Raw genomic sequence first — 11,622 nt, 5'->3', positions numbered from 1 at the left:
AGCTGTAATTAGTTGTGATGACAGAGTTGAATACAATTGCCAGCCTTGTAAATCAGGGGCTAAACAGGTTTCTGCAGCATAACATCATAAATCTCACGCTATGGTTTACAAACTGTATTAGCTTTAGAAACTGTGTGGAAGGAAGCAAGTGATGTATCTCTTTGTAAACTGATTATGAAGGTAAATATGTTTACTTGCATAAACAGAGATGACATCATGAACCTTCATCAAGACTTTTCTCAGTTTCAAATGTTCCTGTCCAAAACTTACAGGCACTCTGTCCATAATTCCGGTTATGTTTTTATGCAGCTGGCAGATGAGCGTTAGAGCTGATGTTTCTGCTTGTTATATACTGAGAAGCAGAATTATGCTGATAATTTTGTACTGAAAGCATCATCAGTATTCCAGTAAACATTTAAAAGTTGTATATATTAAACAGATGCTATGTTTTCTTGCAATAGTTGCTTTCAATAGTAACAGTATTTATTAGTGAAATAAAGATCTTTATCTAATTGTAAGAATCAGTTCTGTTTGATATGAAAAAGTGCTTTGAAAGAAATCCAAACGCTCAAAAACCAGCTATTGTCTGAGAACTTGCCTCACAGTATTGATTGCAGCAGTGCATAGCCAGCCACCTGTAATATTTTTCATTTAAATTACCAATTAGTTTTATATTAGGCCATTAATAACGTAACTATTTAGCAAGTATGCAGAGTATTTGCATTGGGTTACTTGTGGTGAATTTAAAAATTATCACACTTCAAGTATTGTGATCTACCTAAAGTATTTGCTTAGAATATTAGTTTAATTCCCAGAATTATACCATGTTCAAAAAACCCCTGATTAACAGAGAAAATACAAAAGCCTAATACAGCTTTATAGAGATCATCTAAATACATAATAAATTAACTCATAACTGTACATTTAGTAAACATCCTCCTAAACTGCTGATCTGATTCTAAGGTGTATTGCATTCCTGACATGTTTTTTTTGTGTGAAGTAGTTTTGCTATGTGCTGTGAACTTTGGCCAAACAAGTAAAACTGCATTCTGAGATTTAAATGGTTTTATAATAAGCATTTGGATTGTTCTACCACTGTTTATTTCAGTTAACTGAAACCTTTTTAATCAGCTTAAATATATAATCTCTTATACTGAACTAAATATGAGATGTAATAATAATTCTCTCAGCAAATGAAAAGTTTGCACTATCTCCTTGTCTGACTGAAATGATGTATCTAGAGGAGTGCATTAAACTACTAATTTCAGTGCAAACCTGTTATGAAGCCAAATATCTATCAGGAGCTCATTTGATGATACCTTGAGTTGCGTAACAGTTAAAGGGCAGCCTTGCCTAAGCTTCGTCCTACCCCTCAGAAGCCTTGAAAAACCTAAATACATGCACTAGTTCTGCCCCAATATTTTCTCCACCAATATTTCATATTTCTTCCAACTCTAGTCATGGTACCTTCTTGGATATCCTGAGTAGTCTTAAGTCATTTGGAGAAAAAGGTCATAGCATCCCAAGTGCAGCTCCCCAGAGTCCATAGAAGAAGTAACTTTGCAAAGGCGAATGTCCTCTGACAATTGTGCATGTTGTGTGGACAAGGGCTGGATCTTGAGCTACCTGACCAGACCAAAGTTGGCTCCGTCCTGTGCCAGTAAGGCCCTTAATGAAGTTTATTACTCAGGTGCTACCACACAGTGAGGTGGTGAGATTGCTTATGGGTTTACAACAGACTTGTTCAAAGCCGAGCTCATGTCTCTGTGCAGTGTTTCACTAAGTGGTGTAAATGTTCCTCATTGTATGCTTCTCACATTGGTGTCACTTTTTCATTTCTGCTCTCATCCGGGGATAGTCCAGACTCATGTTCTTACAATTTTATTGCACTCTAAGGCCTAAACAATTGAAAAATAAATTATTTATCAGCTCCTATGATAAAATACAGCCAGTTTGAAGTCTGACAACAGCATGCTAATGTAATTACTAGTATTTCTTAATACTGCATTCTTGAGGTCCTAAACCAAAGAGTGGCTGCAGGGACAGTTTGACAGATAAAAACATATATATAGTTGTTAGAGCTTTAATGGTTTTTTGCCTGCAACCATAATCTGTATCATTATTTTTTAGTTTAATTCTGTTGGACAAGTTTCAAAGATAAATATGGTGTGTAATAAGCCTTTGCAGCCTCTAATTTGTGAAGGAGTGTCTGTCCAGTTAATACTTGCTCATTGAAGCAAAGGGTTTTGAAATAGCTGAAGTACGAACTGTAATTACTGATGTCTGTTTCCTATTCACCTATGGCTTCTGGCATTTGATCAAAAAATGTAATGTATTGCTTAATCTCAGAGCATTCCCCACTTTCAAAAATATTTACTTCATGAGAATTGTACAGCACTAAGTGACCTCAGCAAAACCAGAGCAGATTTTTACTTGGCATGGATTGTATGTAGTTAATCCACCAACAAGTATTTTTCCTGTTATTTTTGAATGCTGGTAATTTAGATATGCATGTATTTATAATCTACTTCTAGCATAAGTTCAATGCATTTAAAGAAGTATTAAATATATTAATAATGGGGTAGGCTTTTTATTTCACAAATGGTTAAAAAGAATACAAAGGTTGAGCAACTTGTGCGATGGCCAAGCTGTCAGCAAAGTGGCAAATGGAACCTCCTGCTGAGTGTGCAGTTTGTCATGGCCGGGAGTAACGTGGAGAGAGAGAAGTCGGGAAGAAATGTGAGCAGGTTCCTAAATCTCTTTGAAAACCACTGGGAGTTGAGTACCTCGTTACCATCTGTCCTACTGAGAGGGTAAAAAACTGGGATATTGGATGCACATGTTCCAGGCATCACAAGAGTAAGTGGAAACCCTAATTTCATTCGAGAAGAGTTGTCATCTTTCTTGTTGAAAAATGCCTGCACTGCTTTGATCTGCCTCCAGCTGTGTTTATTATACCATCAAACCTTGTCTTCCCAGTTTCCTGGGACTGTGTGTGACAGAGTTGAGTTTTCTATTTCTTTGCTTAGAATGAGACCTGAAATATAACATTTTCTCCTCAAAAAGCATAAGAGTTAAACAGATACTAAGAAATGCAAACAGCCAACTTTGTATATAAAATGAGCTCTGCGGGTTTTGCGTGTGATGGTTCTTATCGTGCTCATTCTTTGATTATGTTCATAAACATGATGGGCACCATCTAAGAAAGGAGAAAGCTATTTGCAGTGAAAAGATGGTGTCATTCCAAGATGTTGGTTGAGTTCCAGATCAGAGAAGCATGTCAGTTATTGAATCATCATCCTGACTTGCACAGTACATTCATTTCTTTTGGCGTTTCACAGGTATGCTGCCTGCTTGGCTCACACAGGTGAAGTGACTTCAGGTCAATGTAAAGTGACCACGGAGAGAAACGACCAGTTGTATTTCTGCGTTGTGTCTCTTTCACAACTTCTGCTGTAACTTGAGTGCAATTCATGTATGTAAGAGAAAAGGTAGATATGGAAATAAGGATTCTTACCCAAATGAGAACCAGCTGCCAAAGAGGGAGTTTTATTCATTCTTTTTAGCAACTCTTTTGAAATGGCAAATATATTCGTATACCCTAACAGCAAATCTAAGTATGGAGTAAAGTGTAACGCTGCCTGTGGAATCTCTTGACTCAATGGTAATTATAATATTTTAAGGCTTTCTGTGTAATTGGTTGCTGACCTTGTGGGATCTTCCTCAATACTGAAATGTTAGTTGGCCTCCACCAGTAGAGACCATTACTTCCAGTTAGCCGCTTGAATTTCCTAAAACTGTTCAATGAGACAAGGAGAAATAATCCACATCTTCTCTGACTGAGATGATTCTGTGAAAAATCATCTGCATCTTCTGCATTTGTGATGAAAAATCATTGCTTTTTTTGTGAACTGAATGGATGAATGGGTTCCCACCAGAAGCAGGGGGCACTGAGATTATTTGTTTGTTTGTTTTTTTTAACATTGATTAGTCTTCTGTAGAATTCATGAAAATACCTTTTCACCATTATATTCTACGTATGTCACCAGCTCCCCAAACTACTCTCTGTAATAGCATAGGTTTCTAAGAAAGCCCTGTATGAAACTAGGTAGAATACACTCATATAAGCTGTAAACATGAAGAACATTGGAGGGTTGACACATGGCATGATTCAGCTCCTAATTACCATCAAAGAATGTAGCATGGAGCTTTTATTTTTCCCAGAGTTAATGAAGAGAGCGTTGAGAGCAGACTGCTAGCAAGAGCTGGCCTCTGTTATCTGTGGAAGGGAGTACACAAGCTGCGAAGGGGGAGAATCGGCCAAATGGGCATTTCCAATTTGAATACTTTTCTCTTTATAGAAATATGCTTATAAAATGTCCTCCACTCTCACCACAGCAATGCCAAGGGCCTTTCCAGTAGAAATGCAGACATCACAGAATATTCTTTGTTTAAAATTATTTCCTTTGCTTTTCTCACTATGTTTTTTCTTTTTGTTTATTCGAACAAACAACATTTTAAAACAAGCTTTGCTTTAGGTCACTTTAATTTTTACAGAACAGCTCAGAGGAGGGATTTGGGTGCACTTTGTCAAGCAACAGTGTGTTTCTCCAGGCTCCATGGGGCTGCTGTTTCATGTTGTATCATCAGGAGGCTTTTTGAAAGATCTGCATCCCAGCTTACACCCTGAAGGAGACTCTGCCTTTGGGGTAATGACTTCAGGTTACCCATATCTGGTGTGTTTGAGAAGTTCCTCCTTTCTTTCCAGTCACTTCTTCCTAAAGGAAAAAGTGTCTTATTTTTAAAGTAGTTCCTTTCACTGATCCGGTTTAGAGTGCAACTGCACAAGTGGTTGGATAAGGCTAATTTGGGAAGTGACAAAATGGGGCAGGGAGGTGTTAGCAAAAAGAAGGCTGAGGTCCCTTTAGACAAGGAAAGAGGAAGGGAATAAACTTCTTAGGCTGACATTATTTCAGATCATACTGTACTCCAGTGCCCCACACTCCATTTTAGTCTGACAGCACTCCCATTGGAATCAGCCTTTGTTGATTTTGATAGCTGATGATAATGCTGGATGTTGTGTTAAATACAATTACAGATTTGAAGCATAGAATTATTTGATGTAATTAATTTTTTTTCTTGATTTATTCAAAAAGCCCATGCTCTAGGAATATATTGCCAGACTCTTTCATCATGAAAGTGGCACAATTTAGCCATGGACTAATCTCTGGGGATATTCTACTGCCCTCAATCAAGAAGACCCTTTACTCCAAAACTGGTCACACTGGAACAAATAAGGGTGACAAAATGTGTATGAAAACAAACTAGACTGAGACATGGACCTGCATTTGCTAAGGGGAACAGATATTAGCTGCTATTTCAATGCTGATTGGAGAAGGGTCTATAAAGTCTGAAGCCAACTGTTAGTTGGAGAAAATGAAGCAAACTATGTTTGGTGCTGCTAAACATCATGTAGTACTTAAGTGCTGGTGCAACCTGTATAGAAATAGTTCTACATGTTAACTGACGCACAGGTGCTTGAGCTCTGTTCTTCTGCATTAATATTCATTGGTCCTAGTACCTGCACGCTGCCAGGGTTCAGTCAGGTATGTACAGAGCCTCAAAATGTCATTCCCAGTCGATTTACTGGCCTTCATCAAAAGATCTGGTCCTTAGCTCTGAGGTTTCTGGAATATTGGCTTGAGTAAGATGAAATGGAACAGGTTGTGGAGGAGTTTTTAACCAAAAGCTGCAAGGGAGTGTTGTGAGAGGTTCAGGATTCAGACCCTACTTATTTGATGGCAGCAAAAGGGTATGTTAAAGCTGGGAAACAAAAAGAAACAATTAGAAAAGGAATTGAGAGCAGAAAAGGCTGGAGGACCGGAGCTAAAGGCAGGCAAATGATGGGTGGAAACTCTTCCAGTTCTGCTGATGTCAATGGTGAGATAGTTTCTGTCTAATAAAAACCAGATGTTTGGTTTACGCAAGTTGAGAGCGCATGGCTTGCTGTTATTGAGGTGCAGGGAGGTGCTAAACAACTCACTCAAGGCTGCCTGCTTGTTTATATTTCAGCATGTGAGCTCTAAAATTCAACACAACTAGTGCTGTAACAACAAAAAAGGTCTTCCCAGACATGTTTTTGTATTGTTGAGTCAGGCTTTATCACAGCTGGTGTGTCCCTTTCATTGACCTCGCATAAGATAACCAGATGACTGCTGCCAGAGGTGCACCAGTCACCATCCCTAATGCTGTAGCTAGGCTGGTAAAAACTGGAAAAACTACCAAATAGACCATGCACGGCACATTTTCTGTGCCAGCTGGGAGAATGCACACCTTCTTCAACAGAGTTCTTTACCTTAGAAGGAGGAAGTTCATGGATTATACAAATAGATCAGGTCATCAGTTAGTATAATCTTGTGAGAATGTTTCTGTAATCCTGAATGTCTTCTGAAAATGTCTCCCTGTGGTAATAAGATGTGGAAAATAAAGCTGTAGCGTAACCTCTGCTTGTCATGTCTGAGCTCCCCCTGGTGTAGACAGAACATGTACTGCTTGCACAGATAGGAACAAAATACAACTTGAGCTGTATTGCCCCCGAGTCAAACGCTACTCGTTCCTGTCGTACTGGCCACGCACACAGCTCTGAGTTAGGACTGCTGTCTCACAAGGGACCAAGTATTAGGCTAAATACTCTTTTTCTTCCAAATAAGAGTGCAGGCAGGTTAGGAAAGTTGGCCATGGCTGTGGAGAACATGACTCAAAGGATAGAGAGACCTGATCTCATGTTAATCATAACCAAGCACAGGCAATGACATTTGACTTTTGCACAGTGAGAACCTGGCAGCAACCCTTGTGACTCACAAGTAATCTGTTATAAGTACCTATTTTCCATTGCTCATAACCCTTAGGTCTTACATGTTTTGCCTTTGTCCCAGATTGAATATTTTCAATTGACTTAATTATTGTTATAAGTAAATGTTAACTAGAAATTTATGAGCCATAATCACATCTAGGATGCAAATTTTTTTGCTGAACTAGGTTTTTGGGAATAATTGTTAGAAATTCACAATTCTTCCCATGTTATTTATGTCTTGTGAAATGAACCCATTTTGATGACATTTCAAGAGCTATATAATTGTTGTTGCACTAATTTGCTAGTGTGATATGCCACACAGAACATTTTCTTACCAAGACTGAACAGAAGCTTGCTTTGAAATCTTTTGTATAACCCTGTATTTCAGATCTAGCATAATGGCATTGCAAATGTTAATGTACCTCAGTTGATATTTACAGCACTACTCAGCAATGCAGTTCATCATATTAGCATAGAATTTTACTTCTAGAAAAACTAAGTGGAAGTGCTTAGGTCACATAGACTCCATTAGAAATAGGATGTCTATCTAACAATAGAAAAAAAAAGTGTGAATTTATCCTGAGGATAAATGGGTACAGATCCATTGAAGCAAGAAGTCTTTTTATGTAAGTGGAGTTGCACATGTTTTCTCCAGGGATCGGTTCAGTCCACTTTGCCTTTGTAGTCTATGCTGAAATTCTTCAAGATAGGAAAAATTTGCAGAGTATTTGCATGTACTAAGTGCCTGGCATACATCAGAGTCTTTACTTTTCACTTTTGCTAGCAGTACAATCATTTAAAATTAAAGAAAAAATAAAACAAGTAATTAATCCTGTATGAATGTTCAAACATTCTGTTAGTAAGAGTTACTTTCTCCCCCTAGACCTTGGACTTCCTCTGTGCATGATCCAAGAAGGCAAGTAAAAGTCCTTTCCGGGAAAATAGAGTTTTCAAGTACCCTGATTGTGCTATGATACTTGCTCTACCTGAATCTTTTTAGATAACAGGCATCATGCTGTCTTTGGTATATTTATCTCTGATCGAAGAGCAGGGGAACATAGAAGTGGCAGTCAAGGAACATATTAGGGGTGTATATAGAGTTTGTGATAGTAAGATCAAGGGGAACTTGTGAGAGGGAGAATTTTTTTCATCTACAAATTCAGCTGTGCTCATAAGATCCACCCTCACAAAGGAAAAAGAACAATCTGAAAAAACTCTCTCCCCCACCGCCTTGAAAGGACAGTCTCATCTTGTTTTTAAGGTATGGATTGTGACTCTGGGTATTTTTCAATGGTCTTTTTCAGGACAGACTAGGATCATCCTGTCCTCAATCTGAACTGGCCAGGAACCAGGCAGCTCCAGTCCCAAATCTGTGCAGCTCTAGAAGCACAGTTCTGTGTCCACTCTGTTAAATCTTCTGAGAGTCCCTAAGCCTTGTTTGCAAAAATCTGGATAGACATTCCTTAGAAGATCATAGTTCAATATCCAGCACTGGCACCATTTCACTGTGAGACCCTGGAAAAATTGCTCTGAGCCAGATTTTTAAAGATGCAGAGCCGTCCCAGAGCCCACTGTTAAAATGCTACTGATCTTTTGAAAGACACTGCTCAGCTGCAGTTTCTGGTTTTGCCAGAGGGTATATTTAAAACCACTCCAACTTTGACACTGTCTCACAGAGAGGCTGTGAATGAACTTGTGCATTAACCCCTAAGTACAGGCACTCTCTTTTTGATCCAGTGAAAATTTAATTATTTATACAAACCGACATGACACTTTTAGGGAGGAGCAGTCAACCCCAGGATACCTGGTGCCTCAGTGGCTGAAATATTTCCTCAGCTGTGAGAAGGGTGTCCTTTAGACTCTATTCCAAATTGGATAGAAATAATCAAATTAAAATCTTTAACTGCTTAGATGGCTACTTTGGTAAAAAGCTAGTCCCTGGGGAGAGGCTGGTCACTTTCTGTCCCTCTTTTCACAGATGGGATGTGCAAAGTTCAAGTGCTACCTCTAGGGAGAACCCCACCAAGGAAGGACCTCCTCTCTGGTCTGAGAGAAGTGCCTGGTTTTAGGTTTATATGTATAATCTCAAGCTGTTTCCTCAACAGTCCAGCTGTCAGGTCCTCCTTAAAGCCATTGTGGGTGGGGAGCATGGGCACTACCACATGGAGAGGGTGTCCCTGTCCAAAGCAACCTAGTGCATCCAGGCTCAACCTCTCAGCATTGCAATACCTGAATGCTTTAGGAGATACAGCTGTGATGTTCTCACTTGTCTTTTCTAATCAGGAAAAAAAGAATATTTTCATTCTTTATCCCCCTGCTTGTGTTATCTGCTTGTAGCTAAGTTATTTGCTGTGTTTGCTGCTACGTTCAGGCCAGATAATTAATAGAAATCTGATCTTTGCAGTGCCCAATGTTGCAGAGGGGAACAGCTTTCCTTTGTCATTGCTGAAGGAGAGGGAAAAGGAACAAGACTTCATGCAGGCGTGCAGGAGGTGGTTGATCCCATGAAGGACTCTATGGAGAAGCAGGATATCTGTGAGAATACTGTGGCTCTAAGCAATGCCTAAACTCTCAACTCACTCTGACTGAAAATACTCTTGGACCAAAGGGATAAAGAAACATGGTGAATTCTGCCATGATTTGTATAAAAATCTGTGTTAGAAAGAAGGACAGAATCTGTTTTACATAGGCAGGTAAGTAAGGGCACATGGAACCAAATCTTTTTAGAACGAGATCTAAGAAGACTACTTCTGAAAATATGATTTTTTTTTTTTTACCCTAACTTGTTAATTAGCATGAATTAAATTTTTGCTTTCCTCATGTGGAAAGAAAGAAGGTAAAGGTACATGAGCAATTCAGTTAAATTATTGCATATCATCATACAAGAAGTACCTCTAAAGAGGGCTGCAGTCAGTTCAAAAGGGGCATGCACTGGAGCTCATAGGGCATACGTCCAAGTTGTATAAGAAGCTGGGTTTGAATTTTTTCCTGATTCTAAGAGCATCAAGACAGAGTCATTTGCAGGAGATATTGGACATACAATCTCATTTAGAAATATTTATCTGATCTCTTTATGCTTCTTTAAGAATAGATATACTTGGAGGTTGAGTTGAAGAAGCCTGTGAAAATGACCTGGTTTTGTGGGAGAAATGCTACAAATTAGCTTTTCTTCCCCAGGGTGGCTGTTGTCCTTTCTGAAGAACTCAACATTGCACAATAAATAGCAGGGAGGTGTATATATTACAGGGAGGGTGGCTGGCATGCAGAAGAAGCCAAATTTTTGCTTTGGCATGGCCTGGAAAGCAGCTGTGAAATGAGAAACAAAGACTGTGGCTAGCCACACCTGGAGAGGATGGCAGCACCCGCCGAAGCCAAGGCAAGCTCCAGCTCTCCCTCCCTGTTGCCCCCGTACCAGTGCAGGGAAGGGCTTGCCTGGCTTCCCCGTCTCGCTGCAGCTCCAGTATTGTAATTCTGCTGCAGTCGTGCATGCCATCTGAATTCATCTGTCATATTCTATGAACTAGAATCCATCAAAGCATATTCACTGGCCTTTTAATTAGTGTTAGATTAGCATTTTAAGATATGGGTAAATTCCCAAGTCTAACTTTGTTTAAAGGTGCATATTCAACACAGTAGCCAGGAAATCATGTATTCTCATGTACTTATTACCTTAGTAATGTAATGCTGTGAGGGAAAAAGGCAGATAATACTTCCGACAAATATTAAATGTTATTTGTATAGCTACTGTCTGTGAATTTAAACAGAAAATCACTCCTCACGCCTTGCCATGAAACACACGCAAATTTCTTTTGTGGCTTTCATGTTTCATTAAAGCTTTGTATGTGGAGGAGAGGAAAATCTAAATTGCTACTTAATTAAAGGCATAGTGTCTGATTAAATATATTTTGAAGAAATGAACTTTGCTTTTTACCTGGGTTGTCAGTGACACCTAGGATTATTAAAAATGAAATATTTTTTAACATCTAATATACTTTTCACCATTTATCAAGCTGGGTCTTTTCTTCTCTTTCACTGGTGAAACTAGAACAGTCTCTTGCTTTTCCCTGTAGTCAGCTTCATTGTCTGGATCCTATTAACTAACGCAATATTGGAGGGCTTTAGGTTGTAAATACCAGGAGGTGAAGCTTACGTCTAAACCAAAAAAAGAAAATGTATGGCTCTTTATTCCATTAAAATATTTCTCTTAAGCTGGACATAATGTAATATATGCTTCTTTAAGCATGTTTTCATCACTGCACAGCATGTGCAGTGCAGGTTAAATCCTGGGAGGTGCTGAGCAGTATTGTGTGTGCACCTTTCCCTCTTAGGGAAGGCTGAAGATGCTGAGGTTGCTCCCTGCAGGGAAAGGGGTCAGACACCTCTGCTGCAGTGTGCAGAAACCTAAGTGACCCACCTCACCCAAGGAGCTCCTTGCTGTTGTCCTTCCAGGAAGCAGCACAGATTTAAGTTGGGACTAGGGCAGTGTTTGAAAGTACGTGGGTACATCTGACAAGTGAAAATGAGAATTGTTTTGGAACTCCTCCAGCACCTTCTCTTTCCCACAATGGTTGGATGGTCCTGTCGAGAAGGGTGGACAAAATCTTACCGGGGCAGGTGTCAGGTGCAGCTGTGAAGCAGACCAGATTCTGCAGGAGTGGTCTTGCTGTTGATTTTACAGGAACTGTAAAAAGAGGATAGAGAGGGTGTGTATTATGGGTTAATATTATTATACTTGGAAATAGTAATATATTCAGCAATCCCAGAACTCT

The sequence above is a fragment of the Nesoenas mayeri genome, assembly GCF_963082525.1.
Source record: "Nesoenas mayeri genome assembly, chromosome: 7".
In the NCBI taxonomy this organism is placed as follows: Eukaryota; Metazoa; Chordata; class Aves; order Columbiformes; family Columbidae; genus Nesoenas; species Nesoenas mayeri.
The sequence above is the reverse complement of the archived record's forward strand: the minus strand, read 5'-3'. Positions refer to the sequence as shown.